Source organism: Mustela lutreola, chromosome 13 (genome assembly GCF_030435805.1).
Source record: "Mustela lutreola isolate mMusLut2 chromosome 13, mMusLut2.pri, whole genome shotgun sequence".
Lineage (NCBI taxonomy): Eukaryota > Metazoa > Chordata > Mammalia > Carnivora > Mustelidae > Mustela > Mustela lutreola.
In genome coordinates this window covers 30,223,921-30,247,477 of record NC_081302.1, presented here as the reverse complement: position 1 = coordinate 30,247,477, position 23,557 = coordinate 30,223,921, and the positions used below count along the sequence as shown (strand labels likewise).

The 23,557-nt window shown below is 39.1% G+C and overlaps 1 protein-coding gene across 14 annotated transcripts in view; it reads left to right on the top strand.

Annotated features, from left to right (window-relative positions):
* The window catches only part of SCEL (sciellin), a 329,617-nt gene that overhangs the window by 207,769 nt on the left and 98,291 nt on the right, over positions 1-23,557 (top strand). For 5 of the 14 annotated variants that reach the window (XM_059144705.1, XM_059144703.1, XM_059144704.1 and 2 more), the window contains exon 1: positions 13,387-13,568. The exons of 2 other annotated variants lie outside the window; for them this stretch is intronic. The gene's annotated coding sequence lies outside the window, so the exon portion shown is untranslated. Of the gene's footprint in view, positions 1-13,385; positions 13,569-16,585; positions 16,701-23,557 lie in introns of those variants that run through there. 7 more of the 14 variants (XM_059144708.1, XM_059144710.1, XM_059144709.1 and 4 more) reach the window with 4 other exon arrangements.

The following is a 23,557-nucleotide window of genomic DNA, read 5'->3' as shown; positions in this document are numbered from 1 at the left end:
GAAGGTTTGGCAAGTCACCCAACCATTTAAAACTTCGGTATTCTTGTCTGGAAAATGAGGTTTGTAGTAGATGTTTATGATCTTTTTCTTACTAGTGTTCCCCCTCCATGGGGAAGAGGAAAAGAAGGAGGCATGTTTTTCTTAGTAGGATTCAGTTAGCATGGACCAGAGGTTGGCCCAGCACTGTGAGCTCTTATTCCTGCAGACCCTTCTGCCCATGCTCAGTCCTTAATCAGATTGTCTCCAGCTGCTTTCTGGTACAACAGCAGAGTTGAGTTTTGAGATATGACCCACAAGGCCTGAAATGAAGTATTTACTACCTGGCCCTTTAAGAAAAAGATTGCCAACCTCTGGCCATAGAACAAAGAACAAAAAAGAGGATTGATTCTAAGTTGCATCAATTATGTTAATAGTGAAAGCTATTACAACATTTGTATTCTGCTTGATACTTTCATAATGACCTTTGCCTCTATCTGTACTCAGAGCCAAGGTGTGTCACATTTTATTTGCTAATGAAAAATTGATTTCGATGGTTTCTTGGAAATTTTCCATGATAGGGAAGGAATATTCTGAAAGATACACTTTTGTAACTGCCGTGTTTTAAACACTGACTTTGGAATTATGGGTCAGTATCATGCTTTAATATATAAATATGAATTTAATCAAGTCTTTAGGTTACTTTTTAGCCTGCCTTGGGAATTTGATTGTTAGGTAGCATTAAATTTCCTTACCTCTTTACTCTTCTTCTTTAGGTATTAATAGTAGAAATGGCAGAAGTCAAGATTTATTTTCATAGAAGACATTTGAAAATATAAACGTATACAATTTTTTTCTTCCTGAAAGAACTGAATATTCAGTAGTGAGAATGGAAAATAAAATGCAAACCAACAGCAGAAAATAAAAAAGAAAAATGAAAAACATCAAAAATGTAGAAAGAGCATGAAATGCATGACATAAAAAGCAAATTACCTCATAGTGTTCTCAATGATCTCAAGGCTTTTCTTTCTCTCCACCCCACTTCTATCACACACACCCCACTCCTAAATTATTGAGACCAACTACTTTTTAATAATTTTAAATGACTTGATGAGGAGAGGAACTGTTGTAAAATCAAAGCAAATAATAAGATGTACCAATTCCAAAATACTTGCAGTTCCCTCTTTTCTAGAGACATTATTAAAATTTTTATAGATTTTTGTCTCAGCAAAGGATTATCCATTAATTTATGATAATGTTTGGAAATCAAAAATTTTCTAGAATTCTCTGCTCTTTTCTGAGAATTTATCCTTTGGTTTTTTGAAGTAAAGAACATGAGAGACAATCCAAAGATGAGTTGTGAGGAGAAACACAAGTGGGTGGAGGGAATAAAGTCCCAGGTAGAGAAGGTGATTGGGAGGGGCTGAAGGTGTAGGAAGTGGGGGCTTTTCAGATATTATGTGTGGGGAGGGTGGGAGCAAGGACACAATTTTGGAAAACCAAGTGGCTTGAGAGATTCACTCAGAATGTGTAGGAGGTAACAGCAAAATATAGCATGCGAAAATAGCAGCAAAAAAACAAGCATGAAGGTGAGGGACTGCTTGAACCCAGTTCTTTGGTCTAATCTTTTGAAGGCTGAGATATTGAGAAGGAAGACACAGAACGAAGGGTCTGATGATTTCATTTTCTTGTCAGGTGACTTCTATTCGGTTTTCCCCTGTGCCACATGGTAATGCAAATGTATTCAGTTAAGAAATAATCACTGAGCACTGGCTAAGTCAGGCCTATTGTAAACATTATAGATTTGAGGGAATGTAAGCTTGAGCTATGCCCTGGAGATGCTTACTTCCTGATAGGGAAAACAAACACAGGTAGAGCTATTGACGTGTGTGTGTGTGTGTGTGTGTGTGTGTGTGTGTGTGTAGATGTTTAAATCTAATATATATGTGCTATATATGTATAAATCTAATATATAAGATATGTGTATAAATATAATATATGCAGGGGCTTTTGGATGGCTCAGTTAGTTAAATGTCTGCCTTTGGCTCAGATCATGATCCTGGGGTCCTGGGATTGAGCCCCACGCCCCCACTCTCTGCTCAGTGGGGAGCCTGCTTCTCCCTCTCGCTTGCTGCTCCCCTCCGCCTGTGCTCTCTCTTTCTCAAATAAATAACATTAAAAATATATTTGCATTATATATGTGTAAATATGAACATATAGAGATATATATGGAGGTATATACATGTGTGTGCATGGCATAGATCGTATAGACAAGGTAGGTAAGTTTCTCCCCAAGTTCAGCTGGGAATAGATTTCACATGATCACTGCAAGCCATATTCGAACATCCAGTGACCATCCGGAAACATGCCTGTTAGGTTAATATTGTTTATATAACTCATGAGTGGAATGGGGAGAATGTTTTAAAAGTTGCATGTGTTTCTAACATTTGTTCACAAGATTTTTAAGTATAAAACTTTAGATGCAACCCTAAGGATGTCAACTATTTTAAGAGTATAGATTTTTTCAATTTATTTACTAAATCAAAGAACTTCACGCATTTTGAACTTAATGAAATATTTAGAGTTTTAAATTGTAAAAATAGAGGAAACCGAGAATGCCGAGAAACTGTAAACATGTGTTGGGTGCAGTAGACCAAATAATGTTTCCACAAAGATGTCCACATCCTAATCCCCAGAACCTGGGGACATGTCACCTTGCATGGCAAAAGGGACTTGGCAGATATGATCAAATTAAGGGTTTTGAGATAAGGAGATTATTCTGGATTATCTGGGTGGCTTCCATGTAATCACAAGTGTCCTTCTGACACAGAGACAGAGGATCGGTCAGAAGGAGGGAATATAATGACAGAGCAAGAGGTTGGAATGAGGCAAGGAAGGAGTCAGTAACCAAGGGAAGCAGGCAGTGTCGTCTATAAGAAAGGCAGAAATACATTTTTTTTCCTTTGAACCTTCAAAAGGAGCCAACTTTGCCACCACACTGACTTTATCCCAGTGAAACTGACTCAGGCTGCTGATTTCCAGAACTGTAAGATAATGCAGTGTATTGCTTTAAGCCACCAAATTGGGGGTAATCTGTTACAGCAACAATAGGAAACTTATACGACAGTGAATTATTAAAGAGAGAAAATAGATTTTTTAAAAAGATTTTATTTATTTATTTGACAGGCAGAGATCACAAGTAGGCAGAGAGGCAGGCAGAGAGGGGGATGGAAGCAGGCTCTCCACCGAGCAGAGAGCCTGATGTGGGGCTCGATCCCAGGACCCCAGGACCATGACCCGAGCTGAAGGCAGAGGCCCTAACCCACTGAGCCACCCAGGCGCCCCGAGAAAATAGATTTTTTTTTTATAAGAAAATAGATTTTAAGAGAGAAATGAAACTCCACCATGGTGGTTGGATGTTTTGGAACACTGCAGCAGAAGAGAAAGATGGGGATTGAGAAGAGAGAAGCGTCCAGCCAGTCATGAAGAGAGTGTGCATAATAACAAGCTGCAATTGAAGAGAAGGAATTGTGGAGCACGACAGTGAATACTGAACATACATGGGCACCTCTCATTCTGTTGTTCACAAATAATCCTTTCTGGCTCAAAAGACCAAAGTTTCCTGGATGACAAGCCTTCTCTAAATCTATCAATAGTTTCTCAATAAGTCCCAGGGACTGACTCTTGAGCAGATCATCATTCACCCTCCAAAACCCATGTTTAGTGGTAGACAACTACTTAAACTTGCTCATTAGAGTTTGACCATTGGACACATCAAATATGTCTAGATGAGTGGGGTCGTTAATTGCACTTACCTCTTGTTCTTGTTTGATATATTTTATATGTAAATAAACAAAATGGATTAATATTTCACTGATAGCTTACTTTTAGGTAGCACCCTCAGTCCCAGGCCCCATTCTAAGGGCTTGTTGATAGGAACATAATTGATCACCATTATGACCCTATGTGGGAAGTAGTATTTTATTATCCTTATTTCATAGATGAGGAAACTGAGACCAGAGTTTTGCAAGATTACACAATTCGTCACTGGCCGAGGCCACTGGGCCTCTTAAGTACTAGCTATATGGTCCCCACTATTAAAGAATGTATGTGGTACACTGAGTATAGCTAGGTTACCAAGTAACATAGCTAAGTGCTACAGTAGAAGCACATACAGAATTTTCTTGGAGCAAAGAGAAAGGGAGGTTCCTGCCCATGTTTGGAGAGTGGAATGGTAGGAATATCTTCACAGAACAGGCTATGTGTTTGCCGGGCATTTAAAAGTGAGTAAGACATTGCCAGGTGCATAAGAGGCGAGGATATTTCAGGTCACAGGTGTGCCATAAGAACAAATAGTAAAGGCATAAACTGCACAGTAGTTTGGGCAACGGCAAGGATTTTGATGTTAATAGAGCTTAGGGTACACAGGGTAAGTGGTGGGGGATGAGCCTGGAATAGCCGAAAGTGGCTTCAATAAGGCAGACCACCTTCCTGTTTATTTTATCTGCCCTGTCCACTATGGTATTCGAAAGTGGCTAGTGCAACTGAAGAGCTGAATTTTTTTTAAAGATTTTATTTATTTATTTGAGAGAGGAAGAGAGAGAGAGAGAGAGAGAGGAAACACAAGCTGGCGGAGTGGGAGAGGGAGAAGCAGATTTCCCACAGAGCAGGGAGCCCCATGCGGGACGCGATCCCAGGATCCCAGGATCCCAGGATCATGACCTGAGCCAAAGACAGACTTAGTCTGTCTTAGTCACCCAGGTACCCCAGAAGAGCTGAATTTATTACTTTATTTAATTTTGGTTAATTTAAACTTGAATAGTCACAGATGGCTACTGGCTGCCATATTGGGTAACATATTCCTATATGAATGTAAGGTGTTTGAATTTTATGTTACACAGGAAGTTATGATATGTTTAAGGCTGGAGAATGATATGATTGCCTCTCTTTTGGAAAAATATTAAACGGGAATGTGTCTTTCCTGGGAAGAAAGTAGTAACTTGGTGTGTGCTATGTACTCGGCCCACTTCCGAGCAGTTGAGAGGAACTGTGCTTTGAACCATGCAGCGCTGGTGTTGGTCACAGCTGAGTGAGATGGGGTAGGTGTCTGAGAAAAAACATCCTCTGTGGCTCACCAGAAGCCCAGGAGATGGACTGGTGCAGAGGCTGTCTCTGTAGAAACACAGACGACTACCAACACCCAGCCCCGCCCAACTCAAAGCATTTTTCTCTCAGAGGATTCTAACGGATACTTGCAGGAACTGTGATAAAATGGTAACATAGTACAAAGAAGAAGCAGGAAGAGAATAAAAAGGCTGCTGACAATGTCTGTCAGCCTCCCGAATCTTTGTACTAAACCTCCTGTGCTGTGAGGGTTAATTCCAACAAGGCTGGGATTAGCCTGGGTTACTCTAAAAAGTAAGCAGGCACAGCTTTCATCTGAAATGTATTAATAGCATTACTTTGTAAGCATGTGCCCTAAAAGTTTCAGGATGGTTTGTACCAGCTGGTCGACATTGTTTCTTGTTAACAGTAAAACTGATGATTTGTACCTGGTGAGACCCCAGAAGGCCTGGTCACATGGCAGGAATATGCCTTACATGACTAGGAAGGTATAAGAAATTCCAGCTGGCACTCCATTTGGGTAATCCACTCACAAGTCAGTGGTTCTCTGGGAGAAAGCAGATTTTGCAAAGACCCTTTCAGAGGGAGAACAACTGAAGCTTGCAAGAGGCTTCTCTGACCTTGTACTATGAAACAGGCTTTTCCTGTAATGCCTATCTTTATTTCAATGCAGTTGCTACATTGAGTCTTTTTCCTGTATTAAGTTGTAGATTTCTGAGCACCATTATTTGAGAGTACTGTGGCTCTTCCCTGTTTAATTGCCACTGGTAGTGTGTTTCCGTTGACTGAGATTTCTGAAGTTTATCTCTGATCTTTACATCCTGAAAGAGCCTGAGTGACACAGTAGGGGACAGGTCTGAACAGCAAAGAGGCCAGTTAGTAGGTGGTTGAAATGGTGTTCGCTCAGGATGTTGAAGTTCCCAACTCAAGCACAGGTGGTGGGAGTCAAGTAGAAGGGAAAGGTTAGAGTGAAGCAGGTGATAGAATTTGACAGTGATGGGTCAGGGACCATTTCATTAGATGTGGATGTGGAGAGAGCAAGGGAGGAGACACAATGTCGTGAAGGCTCCAACCTCCAGTAATAAGTTCAGTTATGATAATTACTGTTTGAGCAATCTCTATAAAATGCAAAGAAATCTTTTCTCGCTTTAAGAGAGCAGTATGACCAGTGAGTTGAAGAACTGAGGCTAGTCTGTAGTTCCGCCTATTATAATTTTTATAGTTCTGCCAGGGATAGAAAAATATCATAAGAAGATCAGACTTACAAGACAGATAAACCAGATTTTTGACAAATGATGAATATCCCTTGTGTATGCCCGGTTATTGCTTCTGATCATTATTCCTTCATTCAGTCAATAATTAGTGAGTGCTATTATGAGTCAGGAACTGTGCTACACGTTTAGAACAGAGACACATTTAAGCCCTGCTCTCTGATCTCAAGGGGTTTGTGATATAATACCATGAGGTAGTTGACAATGTAGAGACTGATAAAGTGGAAAGCATTGACTGTGTACTGAAAAAAAACCAAAAAGCTAAAAAAAAAGAAAGAAAAAAGAAAAAAAAAACAGAACTGATGATCATGAAATTATGAAATAACAATCTAAAAGTAAAGACTTTAATTATAAAAGTTGATTTGCCCCACAAATAAGTGAAACCGTATGATAATTGACTCTCTCTGCTTGACTATGGTTTCACTTATTTGTGGAGCATAACAAAAAGCATGGAGGACATGGGGAGTTAGAGAGAAGGGGGTTGGGGTAAATTGGAAGGGGAGGTGAACCATGAGAGACTATGGACTCTGAAAAACAATCTGAGGGGTTTGAAGTGGCGGGGGGTGGGAGGTCGGGGTACCAGGTGGTGGGTATTATAGAGGGCACGGATTGCATGGAGCCCTGGGTGTGGTGAAAAAATAATGGTACTGTTATGCTGAAAATAAACAAATGAAAAAAAAGTTGATTTTCCAAAAAAAAATATTTTTTTTTTTAAAAAGCTGATTTGCCATTCTAGATTTTTCAGTGGAAGGAAGAGCAACTCTCCCTTCTGATCCCTGCAGAATTGGTTATTTCATTCTGGAGCAGGAGGCTTGCACTGTGTTTGTGGTGTAGCTTACATTTTCTATAGGAGATGATATGACTGGGAAAGTGTGGACAGACATATACCACTCTGTGGAACTGTTATTGTTGCTGCAGAAATGCTGCTTTGGGTAGGTACAGGAATGAGCAGGAAAGTAGCAAAACTTCCAAGCAGGCTTTCTTGACTTTGGCACTATTGAGGAGAATCTGGCTGTAAGTCCTGTTTACCCAACTAGATCTCTGCTCCTACTTCCCTCATTAATTGGACCAGTCATGCCTCACATTGCCTCAGACTGCCAAATCCTGAATTATATTCGTAAGCAGGAATCTGGAAGACCTTAAGGAGCAAATCTAGGAAGGCAAAATGGATGGATGGCTCTTCTTCCCTTCGACCATCTAATCAATGTTCATACAAACTTCGAAACTCAGTATCATCATTAGCCCCCAGACCCAGGTAGAATTCTTCAGTCTCTCTACCATGTAACTATGACCATAATATTTCTGTGTATTATTTTGTCCTGTGTATTACACTTATTTAATTCAATGTCCATCTCTCCAACCATGATGAATTCTTGGAGAGCAAGTACTGGGTCTCATTAATTTTCCTGTCCTTTGGATTGAAACAGTACTAGAAGCACTTAATTAATTAAGTGCTATTAAGCAGTACTTAATATTTGTTAAGTGAGCAAATGATTGAAGAAGACAAATGAGGGTAAGAGGGATAAATTGGTAAATCCATTACAGAGGACAATTTGCTAATATTTATCTACCAGTGTTAAAATGTATGAATTCTTGGATCTAGCACATCTATACGCATTTATCCTACAGGTGTATACACGCATGTGCCAAAGATTTATGTACAGTGTTATTGACTGCAGCATTGCTCGTTAGCAGAAGGTTCAAAATGATGGAAATGTCCATTAATAGTGGATTGATGAAGTAGATTATGGCATATCCATAGCATGAAAGGCCAAGCAGCCACAAAAAACACAGTGTAGAAAGATTGTCAGAGGATAAGATGTTAAAGAAAAAAAAAAAAAAGGATTCAGAATAATGTAATATGCAAACATTTCAGAAAAAAATGGAGGAAATAATTGTATCATACATTTGCTTATATGTGTATAAATATCTATGGAAGGACCCAGAAGAAACTAAATAACTGCCCTTTTTTGGAGACCAAAGTTTGGGGGGGAGTGGAAGACTGTTCATTATACTCCTTTCTATACTTTTAATTTCTGAAAATGTAAGTATATGGCTGGTTCAAAATATATTGTGTAAATTTTTTTTTTAATGAAAACTGCCTGTGAATGATCATAGCAAGTTTGTTCATACGTGCCAAAAGTTGGAAACAAATAAGATGTTTTTCATTGTGCAAATGGATAAATAAACTGTGGTATAGACAGTGGAATAGCTGAAAAGCCATGAGCTATCGGGCAGTGAAAAGACATGGAAAAACCTTAAGTGCATATTACTGAGTGAAAGAAGCCAATCTGAAAAGTCTACATACTGTATGATTCCAACAGGATGACATTTGGCAAAGACAAAACTATGTAGACAGTAATAAGGTCAGTCATTGCCAGGAGTTGTGGGGAGGGTAGGATGACTAGACAGAGCATAGAGGGTCTTTAGGGCAGTGAGAGGATCTCTACGACACTATAATGGCAGATACATGTCATTATACATTCATCCGAATCCATAGAATGTATAGCACCAAGAGTGATGGTCTAATGTAAATTATGGACTTTTGGGTGACAATGATGTGTGAGTGTAGATCCATAAGTTTTACAAATGTATGCGCCTGGTGGGGGTGGTTTATAATAGAGGAACCTGTACATGGAGGGAGGGGGTACATGGGATTTCACTGTACATGACTCTTTATTTTGCTATGAACCTAAAACTGCTCTAAAAATAGTCTTAAACATGTAAATAAATATTCTTTCAATAAAGAGAAAAAGAAAACTTATTGATAAGTTAGATTTACAATGTCATTAAGGGACCCTGGATTTTGAAGCCAGTCAAGGCCATTCTCTCGTCTAACATTGCAATCCAACACATGTGGGCTATGATGATTTAAGATTTATGTACATTTCCTGCTAAAAGCCGTTGTACTTTTCTGTCACTTACTAGTCAGGGCTCAAGCCTGCTATACATTTAGCTCATCGTGTGGTCTAGCCACGGTCTCTTGGATCAAGTAGCACCCATGATCCTTTTTGGCATTTTGGAGAAATAGTGGAGCTTCATACCCAAGAATGTGGGCTCTGCAGTCAGTGTACCTCAACTGGAATTTGGGACATGTCTAATTCCTAGCTGTGTTTGTCTTGGGCTTTTGTTTTCTCATCTCTATCATGGACATAACAGCAGTTCCTATTGTGTAGGGTGTTTGTGAAGATCAAATGAAATAACACAGGTAAAGCACTTAGCAGTGATGGGCACATATTTAAATGATTAATGTTGCTATTGTTGTTATTTTCATCATCATCATTATAATCACCATCAACCATGCCTAATCTCTGCTATTTTCTTTGGGCAGGGGAATTCCTATTTGTAGCATGAAGAGTCAGAAAGGACTCAGAGCTGAGTCCTTCTAATTCGTTCTGATGTTTTTGTAGAACAAAGGTTTGGAGTCCTTTTTGAAAAAAAACGGACATCTTCATGGTGACCTTTATGCAGTTGGTAAAGAGGTCTCATCAGTCTTGCTGCACCAAGAAAGACACAGGCATGAGGGTTAAATGATTTGCCCATAGTGAAGAAAGGGGCTGCACAGAAAATGGCACTCCGGCTCCTGTGTGCCCTCCGCTGAGCTCTCCATTGGCCCACATTACGCTGGCCCCATCAGAGTGCATGAAGCAATGCACCGGCTCTTGCAACACTGGCAGTAATGCAGGAATTCTGACATCTGTCTACTCCCAGCCAAAGAGAAATTGGCTCTGTAATTATCATCCTAATGATATATCTTTGTATCTTTGTTTTAGCATGCACATAACATTTTTTCCATCTGGGAGGAAAAAGGGGGACTCTTTTTCAACCCCAGCGTGACCTATGTAATAGATGAGAGAAGTTCGAGATGCTTATTTGTCCCATTTGCTTTTTTTTTTTTTTTTTTTTTTTCATTTTCCACATCATTTTTGGAATCTGTCTGGCGCGAGGAGGTATCTTAGTCCATTCAGGCTGCTATATCAAAATAGCACAGACTAAGCAGTTTACAAACAACAGAAATTTAATTTTCACTGTTCTGGAGGCTGGGGGGTCCAAGATGAAAATGCCAGCATAGTTGGGGGATGGCTTCTCTCCCTGGTTCAAAGCCTGTGCCTTATCACTGTGGCCTCACCTGAAGGAAGAAGCTAGAAAATTCTGAGAGGTCTTTTTTATAAGAATACAATCCCATCCAGGAGGGTTCCACCCTCATAACCTAGCACCTCCCAAAGGCCCCAACAACCCACCATTACCCTCTTTGGGGGTTAGGATTCCCACATATGAATTTCGGGGGACACAAACATTCAGACCATTGCAGAAGGTGACAATCATTTAAAAACAATCATTAAATTAATGTATGAAAAGTGCTTAGAACAATGCCTAATGCATTAACAGTGCTATGTATTTGCTATTTTCATTATTATGTAGTAGTAAGGGCTCATTTTGGCTGATTGTTTCATTGGGTATAATATATAGAAAAGCATTGCTTTATTTTAAAAAAGGGAAAAACAGGAAAACCACTCTTCTATTTTAGGAGCTATATTCCGCAAAAAAATCCCCCCTCTGAGATGCGTGGTAGATAATGTTAATTAAAATTATGGCACTCCTGAGTAAGTCAAAAGTTGCTTTACAAATCTCATCATATCCCTCCAGGCAGCCACTACCAAGCAATTGGCATTGGGCACCTGCAATAAAACATCCCAGCCTAGGAGCTCATGTTCTAAAGAGACCTCATGAACTCAGATACAGCGAAATAGGCCGGTGGACCAAGTATTCCAAGCATGCTCGAGGCCTGAGTGAAACCGAGACCAAACCTATCTGGCCACCTCCACACCCAAACACATTATTGACTGACCTCTTCAAACTCTGAGATTCTTAATTCTTAGCAGTCTTTTTGCAGAATGTCTGCTCAGCCAGGAGGAGGTGTGAATTTTCCCCAAGTGTTTAGAATGAACCCCTTCTTGAGTCAAAGATTTGGTTCTAAATGAAAAGACACTGGTGTGGCTTAGTGGTATGGATTCCTGCCGGATGAGAGGAACCATCAATTACAGGCAGAAATAATTGCTTGGAAGCTCAAAAGCCTAAGACGTATCTTGGGCAGTAGATTTGACTTCATTAAAATTTAAAAACTTATTTTTCTGGTTCTATATTTTATGAGGACAAAAACATACATTTAAACATTCTGTAATGTAAGTTATTGCCTGTTCCTACAAGCTGGCTCTGAAACTGTTTTAGCCCTTCTTTTAGCTAAATGAATGCTGAATCATGCTGAATATAACTTCTAATTTATTTTTTGAATTGAACAAACATGTTTTTTCAACTTTCTCATCTATAGTATTAATATCCCGCCTCAATCTAACCAACATTTACAGGCATCACAGAAGTTCAGAACATATTTCTAAAATTTTTTACATTTATAAAATTCTGTGGAAGGATGGAATATACATGTATATATATGTTACTTTTATTTTTTTTTTAATTTTTAAAAGATTTTATTTGACAGAGAGACAGAGAGAAAGAGAGAGAGCACAGGCAGGGGGAGCAGCAGAGAAAGAGGGAATACAAGCAGGGGAAATAGGAGAGGGAGAAGCAGGCTCTCTGTTGAGCAGAGAGTCCGATGTGGGGCTTGATTCCAAGACCCTGGGATCATGATCTGAGTCGAAGGTGGATGCTTAACCCACTAAGCCACCTAGGCACTCCTTTATGTTACTTTTTTTTTTTTTTAAAGATTTTATTTATTTATTTGACATACTGAGATTACAAGTAGGCAGAGAGGCAGGCAGAGAGAGACAGAGAGGAGGAAGCAGAGGCTTAACCCACGAGCCACCCAGGCACCCCTGTATGTTACTTTTAAAGAAAATTTTCCATTTTAGATTTTCAAATTCTTCAGCCCAGAAAAAGGGCCTATTAAGGAAGTGGTGTCCCAGAGTATAATGACTGCATACTACAATTTCTGTGCCTTCCCGTCTGAACACTTCTACTTGTTGTTATGGTCATTTCTGTGACTATAGCTCAGCTGGCCTGTAGTTTTCAGGAGCTGTCTTGAAACTGGGAGGATTTGGTTAATTGTTGGTATGACGGATGAATAAAGATGACCCAGGAAGTTCTAATGACTTGGCTTTGCTTGGCAACGTCCCAGGTTTGCTGAGCTTCATGTAAAGTCTCTCTGGCTACGATGGAAGGTACATTTCAGACCCTGTAATGGGAACCCCCACCAAGCATGGCTTTTCTATGTTGTTGCTTCCTCCCCGGAGCAGGGGTTAACACAAGAGTCTACTTCTGCCCTTAGATGTGAAAGACGTTCCAAGCGTCTCTTTCACATTGTTATCTACGTTGAAATAATGAAAGGATCAGAATTCTTACATTTCATAATGCTTGTTTCCTCTGATAGTTTTATAAAATATCTCATGTATAGAATTTGTGTCCTTTCTTAGTTTCTGATTTCAGAATTTCAAAGGCCTTCTCTCTCCTAAAGGATATGGTTCCAGTGAACAGTGTGCTTCTTGTGTTGTGCCTTCCAAGCCAATATGGGTAGATAGAGAAAAACTCTCCCTACCTTAAGTTTTGGTTTTGCTTTTTAAGAGAATCCAAAATGGGGGGCTCCTGGGTGGCTCAGTGGGTTAAGCCTCTGCCTTCAGCTCAGGTCATGATCCCAGGGTCCTGGGATCGAGCCCCACATCGGGCTCTCTGCTCGGCAGAGAGCTTGCTTCCCCCTCTCTTTCTGCCTGCCTCTCTGCTTACTTGTGATTTCTCTCTCTCTGTCAAATAAATCAATTTTTTAAAAAAACCTTAAAAAAAAAAAAAAAGAGAGAGAATCCAAAATGGATTGGGTACTATGCCTCCTTGTTCTGTGCATTGTTGATATCAATTAAAAGGGCGATAACAGGAGTACATTCTTTTTGGCATAACGAGGCCATAACTTAGAACAAGAATTCGCCAAACAGAGACAGTAGGTCCATGAGTGAGCCTGTTTTAATTGAATTGGTATTTATATAAGGTGACACCCTCTTTCACACCACCCACCTCCTCCCTGGGTGACTCAGCCACTGAGGGAAAAGCCGCAGAACTATTCATTAACACAGTGAAGTAGAGGTAGAAAGGACACTCATTTAACTCTGGGTACACATTAGTTTCAGCAGGATCCACCTGGGGAATCGCTGCAGACAGTTTAGACAAAAGGTCCTGGTTTTTGCCTCAAGAGAGGTAAGTTGAATGATATTTTCAAACATAAATGTATCTGCTTTCCTTGTATTACTTTTCCTGTGTATTTTGCAAATGACTGCAATGAAAACTTACTGTATTAACTTTGTCGTTTCTCCAGTTAAATTTCGACAGCTCCCAAGGGGCTATTCTGCTTGTCAACAGCTCTGCTGCTTCTTGTGATTTGAGATGGTATTGCCTTTTAACTTTTCTGCAACTTAACACAATTATGGGTAGCAGAGAAATGAAAGCCTCTTTGAGTTTCCGTGTGGGAGCTGTCAGCTGGTGAATCCGATCACCTGTAAGGGTAGTAACTTCTTCAAGGCAATTCTATTTTGCAAGTGACTATAAAAACATTTTTAAAGAGGACCTCCCTGTTTTCACAGATGATGCTTTTATGGTGTACTCCATTATTTTACGGATTTGTTTTTCTTGACTGCTAAAAACATTGCAAGCACTGAGCTGTGAGGGGGAGATGACAAGCCCATACCCCCTCTACCCCATCTTCCCCAAATAAGAAAAACCACATTTCTTGCACAGTGTACCAAGGAATAAAGCAGGGTGACATGAACTGGCAGCAGGTGGGGGAGGGGCACATAATGTCCTCCAGGGATTCATGTGTATTTGGCCAACTTGTCTGTGTTATATCCTGAGTTCTAACCTAAGAATTAGTTAATGTAGATGGGGGGCAATTTTCAACCTCTATTCATATTCTAGTCCTGAAAATTGGCTTTAGAAACTGATTCTTTGATAGGATTAGAAAAATTATTCTAACCAGGCTTTCCTTTATAATTGATAACAAAGCTGACTTGTCTGACTCATGTTTTTTTCTCCACTGTTTCCATTTATGACATAGAGCCTTGGGACTCAAACTCCTGGATGCATGCAGTTTGCAAGTAGTAGCTCTGTGCCCACTAGAGGGTCTCCCTCCCAAGAGCCTTGAGGCTCTGCCTTAAGTTCTAGCCTTCTCATTGCTTCCCATTGCTGACCAGGTCATGTGTGTCTCAGAGGGGTTTAGAGCTCAATTCCCAAAGGTTTACTGAGGAATTTTATAACCTGGCTTTCAAACATTTATAGTAATCAGAAAGCTAAAGTACAGCATTTGTGGGTTGTAAGTTTACTTTTCAGTAAAGGGAATCAAATTTAAAACCAGCCATCACTTCCACAGTTTATAAAGCAGATGTGGTCTTCCTGATATCTGTCGTACTCCAGGGCTTATTGGGACAATCAGTCTGAGAAAACTGAGAAATGTTATCAGTAAAAATTTTAGAAAAGCATTGGGTTGATTTTAAATGTCAGGTTAGACAGAATGCAGATAAACAGGTCAGGGTTTTTATTTAAGTTTTAGCTTCATGTAAATCTTTGATTCCCGTGACAGAAATTTCTGATAAGAATGGAGCATAACCTTATCTAGTCTAATGCGTGAATTTTTTAGATGAGGACAACGAAACATATCAGTGTCGAGCAACTTGCCAAGACATGGTTACCAGAATTGGAACAAGAAGCCTGATTTTTGTCTTACTGAAATTTTCAATGATTTTTCAAATTTCTTTCACATAAAATATGTAGGAGCAATAAATGTGCTTTCCTCTGGCTTTATAAAAAAGCTAAAATGATACGGAAACAAGAATTTCCTTATCCAGTAATACTTGTGCGTGTGGTATGACTATTACGTAATGAGATACATTTTTATTTGTGGTTTACGGGTCGTCCTGTGAAACATTGTATTCCCAGGGTTTTAATCCAAGGAGCAGTCAGCCCCTCTGCAGGAAGGCAATGGGGTATGTGTTTGGAGGTCGTGGTGCTCCCCATCTGTGACATCCCTACCCCAGCTACCATTCTGTAGTTGCAATGTCTTTCCCAACACTGGAGTTTTGACTGAAATACCTAAAGAACTAATTTTTCTGTAAACAAAACAGAGAGCATATGTTTTGAATGACTAAACTCAGACTGTGGTATCTAATTCACTAAGCAGTCAACTTAAGTAAACATGATTTAACTGAGAGTATCCTTGTGATCCAGGCATTAACTTGAAGCATTCTTTATGAAAAAAGTGGTAAAATCCTTGGCCAAGAGGTCAAGGGAGATCTTTGTTGTCCCACACAGCGTATCTTCTGATATTACCTGCTTCCAGGCCATTGATTGATCAAATTTCCTTTTCTTTTGCTGAGAACTTTGGAATAAGGGTTTTATGTAAAATTTCTGTGTACTGTCATTAGTTTCTCACGGTTTACTTTTTAATCACGAGTCTTCATCAGATATGTTCAAGTGTTTCTAGTTTATCACTGTAAAAATCTGTGTGATTTTAGAATTTGGGAGAGGCCCTTCTTCAAATGGACGCTTTCTCAAATGACAGCTATATTTATTAGATTGCATTTTATGTCAGTTGCTAAACTTATTAAGGATACAAGTCATCCTTTTATTGTGATTATTAATTGGAAGAGCGCCTTTTTTTTTTATAAAGATTTTATTTATTTATTTGACAGAGAGAAATCACAAGTAGTCAGAGAGGCAGGCAGAGAGAGAGAGAAGCAGGCTCCCTGCTGAGCAGAGAGCCTGATGTGGGACTTGTTCCCAGGACCCTGAGATCATGACCTGAGCTGAAGGCAGCGGCCTAACCCACTGAGCCACCCAGGCGCCCCGGAAGAGCGCCTTTTATGGCTCCCCATTAAATGACAACTAGCTTACTTCTAGACATGAGAACCAACAGTGCTGAATCCTCATCGTAATTGTATACTTGAGAACTCCAAGCATCTAAATAATTTATTCTGCATTTCTTGACCTAAGTTCCCCTGGTCTAAAATGTAATTAAGTATCCTTTTATGGATTCTCCTGCGGGGAGCTAGTGAACTATAGACCATACTTTTCAAACTGGAACATACACATCCCAGAGACTGGTGGTATTTGAGAAAATGCACAGATGCCACATGGTACAAATGCACTAAGAGCTAATTTTACTTAAAAGGTTTTGCAGAAAAATGTCCTCCTATAACTCTGCCCTTTTCCCCATTCCTTTCCAGTGTTCTTGCTTTTTTCATTAGGTAAAAGTTTGAAAGGAATCCGTATAGAAAAAACTGTGGGAGGCTGGAATCCAGATACACTTGGACTGAATTGTGATCCTACTTTGAACCAAGGGTAATTTGTATGATCATGCATGTCTCACAGCACCAGTAGATACAAAGAAAATTTAGAATTCTTTTAGAAAATTTTTAAAATCTTTTTAAAAAAATATTTTATTTGTTTGCGAGAGAGAGTGTAGTGTGCGTGCACAAGCAGGGGGAGTGGCAGGCAGAGGGAGAAGCAGATTTCCCTGCTGAGCAGGGAGCCCGATGTAGGGTTAGATCCCAGGACTCTGGAATCATGACCTGAGCTGAAAGCAGACCCTTAACTGACTGAGCCACCTAGATGCCCCCAAATTTAGAATTCTTATTGAAATATATATATATATATATATATATATATATATATAAAGAAATAAATATAAATAAATATATAAATATATTTTATATAAATATATAAAGAGGTAGTAAATATATATATTTACTATTTCTTTCACAATAGCACAAGATATGTGAAACATCAAGAAAAAATCCCCATGAGAAAAATGTGGGACCCGATTTTAAAAAACCACAGAAATTTATTGTAAGACATGAAGAATTTCTTGAGTAAATGCTTCTTTGAGTACTGTCCCTAGATGGACAGATTGAATATCATAAATGTCAGCTCTTTTGAATTCATTTTATAGGACTCATGCAATTCTGATCAAAAGTTCCAATAAAATATTTATTTTGGAACTAAAGGAAATGTTTTAAAGTTTATATGAAAGAAATAAGTGGGTTAGAATAGTTGATAGAATTTATACAAAGGAAATTAATGAGGGGTGCTTGCACTGGTATTAAAATGTTTTATAAAAAAGACAGTAATTAAAATGTTATTTCTGTTATAAGAAACTAAAAACAACTTTCTGGAACAAGACAGACAATCATGAAGCATTCTAGAATATGTAAGAATTTTATATGTGACAAAAGAAGAATCACATATCAATTGGAAAGGGATTCACCATTACCAGAGTAAATCCATATGTAATAGAGTTTCCATGTAACAATAAAATACTTTAAAAAAAATTTTAAGAAAGCACGCATAAACATTTAATTAATCCCATTTGTCTGTCTAATGAATATCCCTCTGGAACTGATTATGTGCCAGATACTCTAATAAGTTTCTAGAAACACAACTGTAGAGAGGATGGTCTTGTTTACACTTTTCAAGATTTAGTCTGTGTGTGTTTGTGTGTGTGTGAGCACACGTGCGCACATGTGTGCCCATGTGTACTTGCTCTAGGGATAGAAGAATAGTCACACAAACAGGCAGTCTGTTTGGTAAACGTTTTTACTGAGAGATACTCTTTGCTATTTGAACACTTGGTAGGGCCCTTAACTTATCCTGGGGAGGTGGGGGCCAGGTTGCAATGTTGTCACTGAATGCTTCTGGGAGGTTATGTGACCTAAAGAATGAATAGAAGTCTTTCCTAAAAAGAGAGTTAAGGGGTGAGGAAAGGTTCAGAACAAAGACTGTTTGGGGCCTAGTGCATAGCATAAGCAACAGCCTAAGGGTGATAAAATGGATGAAGCCTTCAGGGAATTAGCATGATTTAGTGTGGCTGAAACTAGAGCTTGAGTGAGGAATGGGGAGTGGGGAGAGATGAGACAGGAGGGTGTGTGGACTTGTAAGCCTTGTTAACAACTTGGCTTTTAGCCTGACGGAAATGGAGCACCACTGAAAAGTTTTAAGCAAGATGGTGACTCTCTGGTAGAGAATGTGTTAGAAGAGATTAAGTCTAGAGACCAGGAATATATCAAGGAAGCTGTTAAAATAGTGAGCAGATTGTGGTAGCTTGAATTGGTAGTGCCAATAGGGAAAGACATCCTATAAGGGATATGTAGGAGCAGAGTTGTGGGTCTTGGTGATTGCTTGGATTTTGAAGTCAGAAACAAGTTTCATGCATGGTCTACAGGAATTTTTAAAGACTGAAAGAATTCATAAGGGGAAAGATAATTAGAAAAGTGAAAGCTGCTGATAAAAACAATCAGAATTAGCAGGCAAACATGCAGAAAAATGAAATTGGACCATTTCCTTACACCACACATGAAAATAGACTCAAAATGGAGGAAGAACTTCAATGTGAGAAAGGAATCCATCAAAATCCTTGAGAAGAACACAGGCAGCAACCTCTTCGACCTCAGCCGCAACAAGATCTTCCTAGGAACATCGCCAAAGGCAAGGGAAGCAAGGGCAAAAATGAACTATTGGGATTTTATCAAGATCAAAAGCTTTTGCACAGCAAAGGAAACAGTTAACAAAACCAAAAGACAACTGACAGAATGGGAGAAGATACTTGCAAACGACATATCAGATAAAGGACTAGTGTCCAAAATCTATAAAGAGCTTAGCAAACTCAACACCCAAAGAACAAATAATCCAATCAAGAAATGGGCAGAGGACATGAACAGACATTTCTGCCAAGAAGACATCCAGATGGCCAACAGACACATGAAAAAGTGCTCCATATCACTCAGCATCAGGGAAATACAAATCAAAACCACAATGAGATATCACCTCACACCTGTCAGAATGGCTAAAATTAACAAGTCAGGAAATGACAGATGCTGGCGAGGATGCAGAGAAAGGGAACCCCTCCTACACTGTTGGTGGGAATGCAAGCTGGTGCAACCACTCTGGAAAACGGCATGGAGGTTCCTCAAAATGTTGAAAATAGAACTGCCCTATGACCCAGCAATTGCACTACTGGGTATTTACCTTAAAGATACAAACGTAGTGATCCGAAGGGGCACATGCACCCGAATGTTTATAGCAGCAATGTCCACAATAGTCAAACTATGGAAAGAACCTAGATGTCCATCAACAGATGAATGGATAAAGAAGAGGTGGTATATATACACAATGGAATACTATGCAACCATCAAAAGAAATGAAATCTGGCCATTTGCGACAACGTGGATGGAACTAGAGCGTATCATGCTTAGCGAAATATGTCAAGCAGAGAAAGACAACTATCATATGATCTCCCTGATATGAGGAAGTGGTGATGCAACATGGGGGCTTAAGTAGGTACGAGAAGAATAAATGAAACAAGATGGGATTGGGAGGGAGACAAACCATAAGTAACTCTTAATCTCACAAAACAAACTGAGGGTTGCTGGGGGGAGGGAGGTTGGGAGAAGGGGGTTGGGGTTATGGACATTGGGGAGGGTATGTGCTTTGGTGATGCTGTGAAGTGTGTAAACCTGGCGATTCACAGACCTGTACCCCTGGGGATAAAAATATATTATATGTTTATAAAAAATAAAAAATTAAAAACTAAAGATTAAAGAAAAAGAGAGAATATTAAAAAATAGAATTAGCAGGCAAGTGAAAATTGGAAAAGTAAAAATTACTATTACTGATATATGATGAGAATAAGAGAACAGTAAGAAGCACGTGATATAAATCAATGGAGAATTCACAAAATAAATAAAATAATGGATACAATTATGAAAATATGAAATTGAGGTAAAGTGATTCCACTTTCATTTATTAAATTCTTAAAGGATTAATAAGTGACAATTCTAAATGCTGGTGAATGTGTGGACATTTGTATACTGCTGGTGCATTATAAGCTGGTACGGGTTTTCAGGAAGGAGATTTGACAATAGGGATCAAAAAGGTTTTAGAGGTTATACCCCTTGGCAAGCAATTTCACTTCTAGGGATTCATCCAAAGAAAATAATCAGAGGTGTGGTCAAAGATTTTTGTATGGTTTTGTTGGAAACACCAGAGAAGTTATGTTATATTCATAGACACATAAGATGAAATATATTTTAGTTGCAGAAGAAATGATCATTTAATTATTTTTAATGACATTGAAAAAATGTTGATCAGTAGGATCTAATAGGCAAAGAAAACCCTGGAAGAAAATAATGATATTGATGAAAGGTGTCTCATTTTTTTCTTTGTGCTTTCTTTGACTTTTCACATTTGAGAAGTATTACTGGTATAATAAAAAAGATGGTACAGTGTAAGACTGTAATAAAGAATGACCTCATGACAGAGCCATTGTGAATATGAAACATGGTAAAGTACTTATGTTAACTAATGAGGTTTTGGCTTATAGTCCATGGTTAAGAATTTGGGTCTTCACTCATTTAACAAATGTTTTCAGCTAAAACTGAAAATAGCTCGTGAAGGGCTCAGGTGATAGATAACTTTTGTTCCATAGCATTTTTATTAATGAGTATTAAATCAGTGTCTTTTTTTTTTTGTTGTTAAGATTTCATGTATTTATTTGTCAGAGACAGAGATAGCGAGATCAGGAACACAAGCAGGGGGAGTGGGAGAGGGAGAAGCAGGCTCTCCACTGAGCAGGGAGCCGGATGTGGGGCTCGATCCCAGGACCTGGTATCATGACCTGAGCCAAAGGCAGACGCTTAATGACTGAGCCACCCAGGCAGCCCTAAATCAGTGTCTTCTATAGACTGAAACCGATCATTGTCCCAGAGAGTAGAACTCTTCAGGCTAGAACTCGATGCTGTCATTCTGTGGAAAAGAGATGGTGACCGGCTCACACTAAAAATAGAACAACCAGAAAATGTTTTGGTGGGTACCAGAAAACCAGTGGCCTGTAGACCTCTGGCTGCTGAAAGATTTCACTTGCATACGTTTGGAACTGTTTCACTGCTAGTGAGCAAGTTTCTCAGTGCTAAGCTCAGACTGTGAGATCGCATGACTAAAGAAATAGCAAATTTCCAACCATCGCAGCAGGCTAAATGAATCCTTAACAGCCTGATAATTACTGGATTTGCCTCTACACTGCATGTGAAGGCTAAACGCAATCCATTAATTTAAATGGACCTGTTAATGTTTGCACTTCACGAAGACCTGTTTGTTTTCTTCTTACATAATATTTCATGTTCTTTTGGGTGCTAATGGGTTGTTTGTTTTTATTTGCCTTCCAGAAGCTAAGGCTTGTGTTTATTGGTTTGTAATTACCAGCTTCCTCTTACTCTTCTACAGAAAGCAGTTTGATGGCATTTGTTCTTTGCCAGTTTCTAGGGGTTTTTTCCCGCTTACCAGTGATCTCTGGGAAACAGGGACTAGTGGGTATGGCACAATCATTGGGCTGTGAAACCACCCAGACTTTCATACACAAAGGTGAATGCCACCAGGGCGTAGACCTCTGCCAGTCTTTACCCATTTTTTGCTGTTTTTATTTCTTTATCTTACATTATCTTTTAAATACTTTCCATCACTATAGTGATGTCCTCTAGGTGAGTGTTCACGTTTGCTCTTTTTCGTAAAGATATCAGTTTGTCTAAGTGTATTAGAAGCTTGGTAAATTGGAAGATTTTGGAGCAGTGAAAATAATCAAGTATGACTCAGTGCTGATCTTATTATACTTTGGCAAAATGATCCAAAAAAGCCTAGTCTGATCTCTTTCTCAGTAGAGGTCCATCAGGGATCCATGGTAGAGGAAATGTCATTCTTTCCCTTTCTTTTAGCCTGTTACTTTCCACCTGCCAGCCTCTTTTTGTTTCCTGGGTTTCTAGGGACAGGAACTTTGTTGCCAGGTCAAATCCCAACTTGTGCACCGGCTATGGAGCCTCAGGCAAACTATTCATCCTAAAACCTCTTTCCAGAAACCAGTAATTTCACCCAGTGCCCACATTTCCAACTCCTGCCCTACCTTCTGAAAAAAGACTCTGACTCCATTGAAATCATTTATCGCACAGTTTCACTTAGGTGTAGAATGAAGATAATGATAACATCAACCTTAAAGCCTGGAGTGTGTGGGTTTTAAATGAGATTATATATATATATATATATATATATATATATATATATATATATATGTATTATATATAAATATAAAAACAGAGCTCCATGCTGCTGACACTATCACATGACCCAAATACCAGCAGTCACATTGAGTTTTCCTTTTTTTAACTCCTTTCTTCTCTTATCTATTTTATCATCTTATTTTCCCCTTTTCAATCTCACTTTTCCTATTCCCTTTCTTCTATGCAACACCCCATTCCAGTTTCTTTGCTCACCCAATCTTTCTGAAGAGAACATTAGCAGAGAGTAGTAAAGACCTTGTTACATAAGCCAAGAGACATTTTGTCCTTGTGCAGGAAGGGAAGAGTGAGATACACAATCTTTTTGACAGGAAGACCCAGATGATGAGGGAAAAGACTGTAGCTCAGTTAGGAAGTGGTCCAGGAAATTATTTTAGAGTTGGGACAGGAGGAGCTGGAACTGAGATTGGGCTTAACCTAATGGACCTCAAGGCTCTTGGGAAAGTGCTATTATTACAAATAGAAAACAGTGAAAGGAATTGAGAACAACCATAAGGAAATAAAGAGAAACCGAAAAGAGGATAATTTAGGAAATATGAGATGTTTGATAGTTTCAGATACACCCAAAGAGAAAGAAGAAACGTGATTGCTTTTGTGATTCAGAGCTTAAGAAGAGCGATCTCACCTAAAACCTAAAAACAGATGTCTTTGTGTGTTGGTTGTAGGCATGGGGTAAAAACCAGCTTTTTCTGGTGTTTGGCCACAAAGAGGAAATGAAAGATGGGCCAGAGGTTGAGAAGTTTTTTCCTCTATCTTTATTGATTTGATGTCATGATTTCATATCAGAATTTTCAACTTATGCATTCGATGCCTTAAAGAGAAAGGCTTTTGTAGTGTCCAGTGTAATAGAGACAGACAGCTTTCCCACCTCTTTTCCCATAAAATTTCCACATTTAAAGTACCATTGTTGGTTATCTGCCATTGTTAGGCATATACACTGGTAACAGCTTTTTGAGAAGCTGACGTTAGAGTCTATCTTTCTCCTGAAAAGTTACAAACTTAATTGGAATGAAACTGAAGGGCAGCACTTAGAAATAAGTCTAATTGGCCAAACCGAGGCTACTAAGATGTCATTATTAG